The sequence below is a fragment of the Nomascus leucogenys genome, chromosome 12, assembly GCF_006542625.1.
Source record: "Nomascus leucogenys isolate Asia chromosome 12, Asia_NLE_v1, whole genome shotgun sequence".
NCBI lineage: Eukaryota > Metazoa > Chordata > Mammalia > Primates > Hylobatidae > Nomascus > Nomascus leucogenys.
In genome coordinates this window covers 13,966,901-13,977,603 of record NC_044392.1, presented here as the reverse complement: position 1 = coordinate 13,977,603, position 10,703 = coordinate 13,966,901, and the positions used below count along the sequence as shown (strand labels likewise).

The 10,703-nt window shown below is 45.4% G+C and overlaps 1 protein-coding gene and 2 pseudogenes across 2 annotated transcripts in view; all 3 read left to right on the top strand.

The window, feature by feature from the left end:
• The first annotated feature begins 2,955 nt into the window (after positions 1-2,955).
• Positions 2,956-3,390, top strand: LOC105740623 (annotated as a pseudogene).
• A 3,086-nt stretch (positions 3,391-6,476) lies between these two features.
• Positions 6,477-7,001, top strand: LOC100591388 (annotated as a pseudogene).
• Positions 7,002-8,122: 1,121 nt separating this feature from the next.
• EIF2B3 (eukaryotic translation initiation factor 2B subunit gamma) overlaps positions 8,123-10,703 on the top strand; it is a 133,573-nt gene continuing 130,992 nt past the window's right edge. Inside the window, exon 1 of one of the 2 annotated variants that reach the window (XM_030823770.1) lies at positions 8,123-8,346. The gene's annotated coding sequence lies outside the window, so the exon portion shown is untranslated. The remainder of the gene's footprint in view (positions 8,347-10,703) is intronic. The other variant, XM_030823771.1, reaches the window with a different exon arrangement.

Genomic DNA, 10,703 nt, shown 5'->3' with positions numbered 1-10,703 from the left:
CATGTTGTTATGAATGACAGAAGATCTTTCTTTTTAAAGGCTGTATAATATTCCAGTGTGTGTGTGTGTGTGTGTGTGTGTGTGTGTGTGTGTGCATGTGTGTGTGTACTATTTATCCACTGATCCACATTTAGGTTACTGCCTTATTTTGGCTATTGTGAATAATGCTGAAATGAATGTGGGAGTGCAGATATCTCTTCAACATTCTGATTTCAATTTCTTTGGATATATACCCAGATGTGGTATTGCTGGATCATAAGGTAATTCTTTTTTGGTGTTATGGTTTTTGGGTTTTGCTTGTTCATTTGTTTGTTTGTTGAGAAAAGCTCTCATTCTGTTGCCCAGGCTGGAGTGCAGTGGCACGATCTTGGCTCACTGCAACCTCAACCTCCTGGGCTTAAGCCATCCTCTGACCTCAGCCTCCCAAAGTGCTGGGATTTCAGGTGTGAGCCACTGTGCTAGGCTCCAATTTAAAAACAAGGGAAAAATCAGCCAGTTGAAAAGTCATTTTCAATAAAGGGGAAAAAAATCACCAAATTGATTAAATCACTTATTTTTTTAAAGTTACTCACCATTTTGGAACATGAATGCCCAGATTCTGACCTTTAAAACCACCAATGAAGAAAATTCTGTGTGCTTGAAAAGAAATACTAAAGTTCTAATTAATGAAGATTCTTTCCAAGCTCCTTTTGTTAAATACTGTAGCATCATTTTATCTCTAACTTATCATGGATCTATTGGGCAATTACTGGGCTTATGTACAAAAATAAAACTCAAGGCTGGGTGCAGTGGCTCACGCTTGTAATCCTAGTTCTTTGGAAGGCTGAGGCCGGGGGATCTCTTGAGCCCAGGAGTTCGAGGCCAGCCTGGGCAACATAGTGAGACCTTGTCTCTACGAAAAACAAAAATTTTAATTAACCAGGCATGATGGCAGGCACCTGTAGTCACAGCTACTCTGGTGGCTGAGGTGGGAAGATCGCTTAAGCCCAGCAGGTCAAGGCTGCAGTGAGCTGTGATTGTGCCACTGCACTTCAGCCGGGGTGACAGAGCGAGACCCCGTCTCAATCAATCAATAAAATGCAAATATTTTAGGACCGCAATTGTTTGCCAAAGTGGAATATCTTTCATTCACTACTCTAAAAACAATAATTCCCCGCCCCACTGACAAGTCTCTGGCCAAATGGAGTAGATGAATATTGTGAGATGGCCAGCAAATTCCCAGAGAGATCTCTAGCAGACCGTGGGAAGAGTGTTTGTGAGCCAAGGCCCAAATTTTGAAAGATTTCCTTTGTCTTCCACAGTTTAGAGAGCTTGCCCTTGTTAAGTTATTCCCCCACCACATATGAACACACAAACACACACACATATATACACACAAATATCCCTTAGGGAAGAAATGAGAATAATCGCAGTCAAGACGAAACAAACATTTTAGGGAATACCCTGTATTTAATAAGCATTTATTAAGTATTTCCTGTGTACTTAATAAATAATAATAATAAATAAGCATGGGGCTAGGCGTGGATAATAATATGAATTGACAGTGAGGAGGAAAGTTCGGGAGAAGAGATGTTGTTAGCGACCTGGCTCTCAGCCCAGTTTTCCCACCACCACATGGGAAGTCAAGGGAAAATTTGGAAGATTTCAATTCATCCAATATTATTCGCTTAGCACGTCCCAGGTTCTATGCTAGGTCCTGGGTAGATAAGAACAAATAAGATATAGCACTTATCTTCAAGCGGCTCCTAGTGCGATAGTGAAGACACGGAAAAGAGGATGACAGTCCTTCATGGTGAGTGCCATAATGTAAGTGCTAGAAGCAGTAAGAGCCAGGAGGAATCCCTAAGGCAGCAGCTCTTCAAATGTGCTCCATGGGTTCCCGGGCATCCCTAAGACCCTTTCAGGGGATCTGTCAGGTCAGAACTATTTTCATAATAACATTAAAATATATTTACCTTTTTCCTCATATTGATATTTGCATTGATGGTGCCAAAGCAATGGTGGGTAAAACTTCTGGTGCTTTATTGAGCATGAATCGAAGCATTGGCACCAAACTGTACAATAGTCATTTTATTTTTTAGTCCCATACACTTTTTAAAAAATTAGAATAAACATTAAGGCCAGGTGCAGTGGCTTACCCCTGTATTCCTAGCACTTTGGGAGGCTGAGGTAGGAGGATCCTTTGAGCCAAGGAGGCAGAGGTGCCAAGATCGTGCCACTGCACTCCAGCCTGGTCAACAGAGCGAGACCCTGTCTTAAAGAAAAAAAAAAAATTGGCCAGGCGCAGTGGCTCACGCCTGTAATCCCAGCACTTTGGGAGGCCGAGACGAATGGATCACTTGAGGTCAGGAGTTTGACACCAGCCTGGCCAACGTGGTGAAGCCCCGTCTCCACTAAAAATACAAAAATTAGCCGGGTGGCGCACACCTGTAATCCCAGCTACTTGGGAGGCTGAGGCAGGAGAATTGCCTCAACCCGGGAGGTGGAGGGTGCAGTGAGCTGAGATCATGCCACTGTACTCCAACCTGGGTGACAGAGTGAGACTCTGTCTCAAAAACAAAAAGAGGCCGGGCACGGTGGCTCACACCTGTAATCAGTTTCACTATGTTGGCCAGACTGGTCTTGAACTCCTGACCTCGTGATCCACCTGCCTCGGCCTCCCAAAGTGCTGGGATTACAGGCGTGAGCTACTGTGCCCGGCCCTTTTTTTGTTTTGTTTTGTTTTTGTTTTTGCTACCAAATATCCTAGTTTACTGAGTACGTGTCTTTTTAATATTCTGTATGATGAGATGGGAAGTACACATTTAACCCTTCTGTGCATACAAAAGAAGTATGATGGTTGTCTCCAAGAGAAACAGTTTTGTGATAGTTTGAGCTGTGAGTTGAACTACTGCTTTTTCATGGAGCACTATATTGATTGGAAAGAACTGGAGGTGGCTGCACAGTCATGGCGGAGGTGACCAAAGCCACATAATGTCCGTAGTTCATTCATCCATCCATGCCAAATGGATCGTGGGGAAGGTGATTGGGACAAAAATGCAAAAGACTGCTAAAGTGAGAGTGACCAGGCTTGTTCTGGATCCCTATTTATTAAAGTATTACAATAAGCGGAAAACCTACTTTGCTCACGACGCTCTTCAGCAGTGCACGGTTGGGGATGTTGTGCTTCTCAGAGCTTTACCTGTTCCACAAACAAAGCATGTGAAACATGAACTGGCCGAGATTGTTTTCAAAGTTGGAAAAATCATAAATCCAGTGACAGGAAAGCCCTGTGCAGGAATTACCTACCTAGAGAGTCCATTGAGTTCGGAAACCACCCAGCTAAGCAAAAATCTGGAAGAACTCAGTATCTCTTCAGCACAGTCGAGGGGGAGTGGAAGAAGGCGCTAAAGGGAAAGATTGACATGTTTATGTTATGGAAAAAGAAATTTTTCTAAGTTGCATCGCAAATTGTGTCCAGTTTATCTGTGATGTTTATGAAATAGCTAAAAGCAAATGAAGGGCATATTATGGTTTTTCATTAAAAAAAAAAAGAACAACTGACCAACTATGCCTGCCAATGTATAAACAAAGTGAGCCAGTTACTTCAAGGGAAACCACTAATAGTATTGGCTGCCAATGATAATATTTGAGCTTTGAAAAGAAAATTAAAATTTTGGGGTTTTTTTTCTTTTTTTTTTTTTGAGATGGAGTCTTGCTCTGTAGCCCAGGCTGGAGTGCAGTGGCGCCATCTCGGCTCACTGCAAGCTCTGCTTCCCGGGTTCACGCCATTCTCCTGCCTCAGCCTCCTGAGTAGCTGGGACTACAGGCGCCTGCCTGGCTAATTTTTTTGTATTTTTAGTAGAGACAGGGTTTCACCGTGTTAGCCAGGATGGTCTCGATCTCCTGACCTCATGATCTGCCCGCCTTGGCCTCCCAAAATGCTTGGATTACAGGCGTGAGTCACTGTGCCCAGCCAAAAATCAGAATTTTATAAAACTTGTATCTGTCATCATCAGCTTCCCAGCTTTCTAATATTTAAGAATTTTTCTGATGAGATTGTTAGTGATATTAACAAATGTGATTTTAAAATATTGTATAATGAGTCAATGTTAGGAAGATCTGCAGAACTCTGTGAACCAATATTTTACATATTATTAGTATACCAAGATGCAAGGTCATGCATAGGTAAAATGTCCATTCAAAGTGCAAGTATTGTAACAAGGTACAAAATGTTCATTGATATAATTTCCGATTCTACATTGCAACAAACCTTTAACAAACTACCACTTATTGAATTTTGGTATAGTGTCAAAGAATACCTACAATTATATGAAAAGGCTATTAAAAGCTCTATCTCTTACCAACTATGTATCTATGTGAAGTCACATTTTTACGATATAATTAAACCAAAATAATATATCACAATAATGGAAAAATCAAGCTGTTTTCTATTAAGCCAGACACTAAAGAGACTATTCAAAAAGGTGAAACAATGGCATTCATCTCACTAAACTTTTTGTTTTGAAAACGTAGTTGGCTGGGCACAATGGCTCATGCCTGTAATCCCAGCACTTTGGGAGGTCAAGGCGGGTGAATCACCTGAGGTCAGGAGTTTGAGACTAGCCTGACCAACACGGAGAAACCCCATCTCTACTACAAATACAAAATCAGCTGGGTGTGGTGGTGCATGCCTGTAAATTCCAGCTACTCGGGAAGCTGAGGCAGGAGAATTGCTTGAACCTGGGGGGCAGAGGTTGCAGTGAACTGAGATCGTGCCATTGTACTCCAGCCTGGGCAACAAGAGTAAAACTCAGTCTCAAAAAAATAAATTCTTTTTCGATATGGTAAATATTGATAAATATAATCCACATAAACAAAAGCTTTCTGGGGTCCTCAGTAATTTTTAAGTATAAAGAGTCTAGAGATGAAAAAGTTTGAGAATTGTTGCCCTCAGGGAATAATTTAAAGTGAGTTTAAACTGAAGCAATCTCTCAACTACTTTCCACAATAGAAGAGAAAGCCCTCTAGTTCACTGAAAAACATTTGCTAGTTTAAACATAAGGATTTGAAATGGATGGCAGATATGGGGCTGACTGCTGTTCTTACTTATAATTAGTTCTTACCTTACAACCATGCTGTAATTTCCAAGTCTTGGTTGAGGTAATACCAAAGAGAGAATATCTCTATGTTTCCATAGAGGGGTAGTCAGACTTCAGGCCTCCTGTGGCCAGATCAATCAGTTCACGGCAAGGCAAAGATAGGCTGGTTTTAGGATATGAGTCCCCCCCAACCTTTTTTTTTTTTCAGGGTCTAAGCAGACCTCCTTCTGGAAAAAATGACAAGTCCTAATCATTGACTGCTGTATCTGCAACACCAAGCATCTAAGACACTGCTTGGCACATATTAGGCACTCAATAGATATTGTTGAAGCCAGTCCTCCATGGCACATACCTGTAGTCCTAGCTACTTGGGAAGCTGAGGCAAGACGATCGTTGTGCCCAGGAGTTTGAGTCCAGCCTGGGCAGCATAAGCTGACCTCATTTCTAAAAATAAATGAATAAATAGTGTTGAATGAAGTCAAGCTCCTTTATTTTTATTACAGAAATCATACTCTACCTTTTAACTGGCAGGAAGCTAAAGCAACTCGAGATTTAAGAGATGAATCAGGCCGGGCACGGTGGCTCATGGCTGTAATCCCAGCACTTTGGGAGGTCGAGGCGGGCGGATCACGAGGTCAGGAGTTCAAGACCATCCTGGCCTATCTGATGAAACCCCTTCTCTACTAAAAATACAAAAATTAGCCAGGCGTGGTGGCGCACGCCTATAGTCCCAGCTACTCGGGAGGCTGAGGCAGGAATCACTTGAACCCGGGAGGCAGAGGTTGCAGTAAGCCGAGATTGTGCCACTGAACTCCAGCCTGGTAACAGAGTGAGACTGTCTCAAAAAAAAAAAAAAAAATTAATTAATCGAAAAAAAAGGAAGCTTTCAAAAGATTAGGAAATTGCAGGAATGCATGGGAAAAAGAGAATGGCCATTGGTCCTGTTATCTAGTGCAACTTGATAAACAACTCCAAACCGTAGAGCTTAGAACAACAATTATTTTATTATCTATTGGTCATTTTTTAATATTTGTTTTATTTACTTAGAGATCCTGTCTCTTTGTTACCCAGGCTGAAGTGCAGTGATACCATATTGGCTCACTGCCACCTCTGCCTCTTGGGCTCCAGCGATCCTCCTGCCTCAGCCTTCCAAGTAGCTGGAACCGTACAGCGCACCACCACACCTGACTAATTTTTGTATTTTTAGTAGAGAGGGTGTTTCACTATGTTGCCCAGGCTAGTCTCAAACTCCTGGGCCCAAGGGATCCATCCGCCTTGCTTCCTAAACTGCTGGGATTACAAGCGTGAGCCACCACACCTGGCCTATTATTGTTTTGTTAAAAGCAGGGTCTCGGCTTTGCAAATGCAGCCACCGGCGCCAGGAGCTCTGTACTATCAGCCATGGTTAACCCCACCGTGTTCGACATCGCTGTGGAGGGCAAGCCCTTGGGCCGCGTCTCCTTCGAGCTGTTTGCAGACAAGGTTCCAAAGACAGCAGAAAACTTTCGTGCTCTGAGCAATGTAGAGAAAAGATTTGGTTATAAAGGTTCCTGCTTTCACAGAATTATTCCAGGGTTTATGTGTCAGGGTGGTGACTTCACATGCCATAACGGCACTGGTGGCAAGTCTACCTACGGGGAGAAATTTGATGATGAGAGCTTCTTCCTAAAGCATACACATCCTGGCATCTTGTCCATGGCAAATGCTGGACCCAACACAAATTGTTCCCAGTTTTTCATCTGCACTGCCAAGACTGAGTGGCTGGATGGCAAGCCTGTGGTCTTTGGCAAGGTGAAAGAAGGCATGAATATTGTGGAGGCCATGGGGCACTTTGGGTCCGGGAATGGCAAGACCAGCAAGAAGATCACCATTGCTGACTGTGGACAACTCTTAACAAGTTTGGCTTGTGTTTTATCTTAACCACCAGACCATTCCTTTTGTAGCTCAGAAGAGCACCCCTTCACCCCATTTGCTTGCAGTATTTTTTTTTTTTTTTTGAGACGGAGTCTCGCCCTGTCGCCCTCTCCCAGGCTGGAGTGCAGTGGCACGATCTCAGCTCACTGCAACCTCCACTTCCCGGGTTCAAGCAATTCTCTTTCTTCAGCCTCCCGAGTAGCTGGGACTACAGGCGCACGCCGCCATGCCCGGCTAATTTTTTTTTTTTTTTTTTGTATTTTAGTAGAGACGGGGTTTCACCATGTTGCCCAGGCTGATCTTGAACTCCTGAGCTCAGGCAATCTGCCTGCCTCAGCCTCCCAAAGTGCTAGGATTACAGACGTGAGCCACGACGCCCGGCCTGCTCGCAGTATCTTATCTTTGTGCTCTTGCTGCAGTTCCCTTTGGGTTCCACGTTTTCCTTGTTCCTTTTCATGCCTAACTGGATTGCAGAGTTAACTTTATGATCATGAAATAAAAAAAAAAAAAAAAAAAAAACAGGGTCTCACTCTGTCGTCTAGGCAGGAGGAGTGCAGTGGCCCGATCATAGCTCACTGCAGCCTCGAACTCCTGGGCTCAAGCGATCCTCCTGTTTCAGCCTCCCGAGCAGTTGGGACTACAGGCACACACTACCATGCCCAGCTAATTTTTACTTTTGTAGAGACTGGAGTCTCTCTCGCACAGGCTGGTCTCGAACTTCCGGTTTCAAGCAATCCTCCCACCTCGGCTTCCCAAATTGCGGAGATTACAGGCATGAGCCACCATGCCCAGCCGCCCCCAGTTTTGATGGCTAAAGTTAACGTGAGTGGCCCTGTTACAAATAGGAAGTCCTGGCAACCCCTGCAGGGGCATTCGGTGATTTTTTTTCACTAGCTAGCCAAAACTACGGCTCCCAATGAGCTTTCTTTCACTGAATGTACTCGAAGTCAGGTCTTAGACTTACTCCCTGAGGAAAGAGGCTGAGTTGTTCCGTCTGGGTTCCTGGCACCCTGCACTGGGAGGAATACTCAAAAGGCGTTGGTAATGTGTTAATGGACAGAGGGACACACGTGTCGAATGCTCCTCGGTGGCCCCGCCCCCCCTCCGGCCCCGCCTCCCCCCTCTCCGCGGAGTGTGCTTCCCCTCCGTCATCCATCGCTCGGCGGTCGTCCCTTCTCCGTGGGTCTGCTCTGCGCGTTCCATCGAGTTTCTCGGCCATCGCGCGCCTGCGCCATTGGGCTGTCAGTCAGAGGCGGCGTGGAGAGCGCTGGGAGCGGTTGCGGCGTGCGGGGAACTGAGGTATAGCTGTGACTTCTGCCCTGCCAGGCCGCGCACGAGCTGGCGGACCCGGGTGAGCAGCGCGGTGGGGCCACTCATCTGTGGGAGGCGGGCATGTCGAACTGGGCCGAGGTGGACCCGAAGGGGTAGGAGAGGGTGCTGAGCCCCGAAGTTGTCAGCTCGACTCCCTGCTCGACCCGGTGTAGCTGTGTCCGAAGTAGAAGGGAGGTTGGGGGGGAATCCGAGCCAACCACCTTATGCAACAGATGGAGGAACTGAGTTTCTAATCTCAGCTACTCAAGAGTCTGAGGCAGGAGAATCGTTTGAACCTAGGAGGTGGAGGTTGCAGTGAGCCTAATTCGCGCCACTGCACTGCAGCCTGGGCAACATAGTGAGACTCTCCGTTTCAAAAAAAAAAAAAAGAAAAGAAAAAGAAACGAAGTTTCGGGGAGGGGAGGTTCTGCTTAAAGTCACAGCGAGTGAGCGAGCACCACACCGGTACCAGACGCCTTTAGCACTGTGCCTGCACTCTTTCAGCCTCAGCCCTTCATTCATTTATTCAGCCTGCCTTTAGTTGTTTGGATGCAGGGCAGTGAAATACAAGGAGGAATGCAGTGAGGTCTCTGCCTTCAGGCAGCACACGTGGAATGACAGACCAATTCTGATACAGTTTTCTTATCTATTTACAACTGGAAAAGGCATGAGTGCTATGATGCAGGCAAGTCTGAGATGCGGTGAACACCCTCTCCAAAGCTTGGGAGGCAGCGAGACTCGTTGCCATGATTCCCGTCACCCATAGTCCTGGCAGTGACCTGAGCATTTGACAGTCTGCCTGGTAGCATGATTAGTTATGTTCATGATAACTATTCATGCTTCCTAAGTTGCCTTTCTTCACCCAGGGCCTCCTTGAGAGCTGGAACCTCAGTTCCTAGTGACCTGGGTTCCAATGCTTTTATGCATATATTTGAGTTTGACTCTTACACAGTTGTGAAGTTCACAGGTCCTCATTCCACTCTGATTTCTGGCATCTGACTGGGAATACAGTGATGATGCACACACAGTACAAGAAAGTCACTCTTAGACTCTTATATAGACATTTAAGAGACATTAATGTTATACTTAAGTACACATTTAAACACATATGTGCAATGAAACCCTGTAAAGGCTAACAGAATCTGCACATGGCAGAGTGGAAGCACTTCGGGAAAAGGAGTCACTTCTGGAGGGGTGGGAACGGTTAGGAATGGCTTTGTAGGCAAGAGGATTCTTGAGCTGTCTTCAAAGTTTAATAGGTGATTACTAGACGCAAGAGAAAGGCAGACTTGGAAGCAACAGTAGCAGTGTGGAGACCAGAATTATGAAGCAGCAGCATGGCTCAGTTAGTACGAAGGCTTTCCATGATCTAGTCTCTGTCTAATAAAGCAAATACAAATATAGTGCTTCTCGTGGGATGGACATTATTTTGTCTGCTTTACATAGAATAACAAATTTAATCTTAACAACAACTCTGTGAAGTGAAACTATAATTATCCCCATCATAAAATGCAAAAACTGAGGCATAGAAAAGTTATGTAGTTTGCCCTAGTTCACACAGCTAATAATAAATAGTAGAGCTAGAATTCAAACCTAGGCATTCTGGCTCTACGGTCTATGAACCTAACCACCAGGCTTCCTTCTAGAAGCCGAGGACACTGAGAGTTTTAAATGTCAGGCCCCTGATCGCACCACCTATGAGTTTCAGAATCATGATTCAAAGTCATCTTTTGACTCTTTTTTTTTTTTTTTTTCTGAGACAGGGTCTCACTCTGTTGCCCAGGCTGGAGTGCAGTGGTGTGCAGCCTTAACCTCCCAGGCTCAGGTGATTCTCCCACCTCAGCCTCCCGAGTATCTGGGACTACAGGCATGCGCCACCATACCTGGCTAATTTTTTATAGAGATGGGGTCTCACCGTGTTGCCCAGGCTGTTCTAGAATTCCTGGGCTCAAGCGATTCTCCCATCTTGGCCTCCCAAAGTGCTGGAAGCATGAGCCACTGTGCCCGGCCATCTTTGGCTCTTTTTTTTTTTTTTTTTTTTGAGATGGTGTCTCGCTCTGTCGCCCAGGCTGGAGTGCAGTGGCGCAATCTCGGCTCACTGCAAGCTCCGCCTCCCGGGTTCACGCCATTCTCCTGCCTCAGCCTCTCCGAGTAGCTGGGACTACAGGCGCCCGCCACCATGCCCAGCTAATTTTTTGTATTTTTAGTAGAGATGGGGTTTCACCGTGGTCTCGATCTCCTGACCTCGTGATCCGCCCGCCTCGGCCTTCCAAAGTGCTGGGATTATAAGCGTGAGCCACCGCGCCCGGCCGACTCTTTTTTATTTTTATTTTTTTTTGAGACAGAGTCTCGCTCTGTTGCCCAGGCTGAAGTGCGAGTGGTGTGATCTCAGCTCAC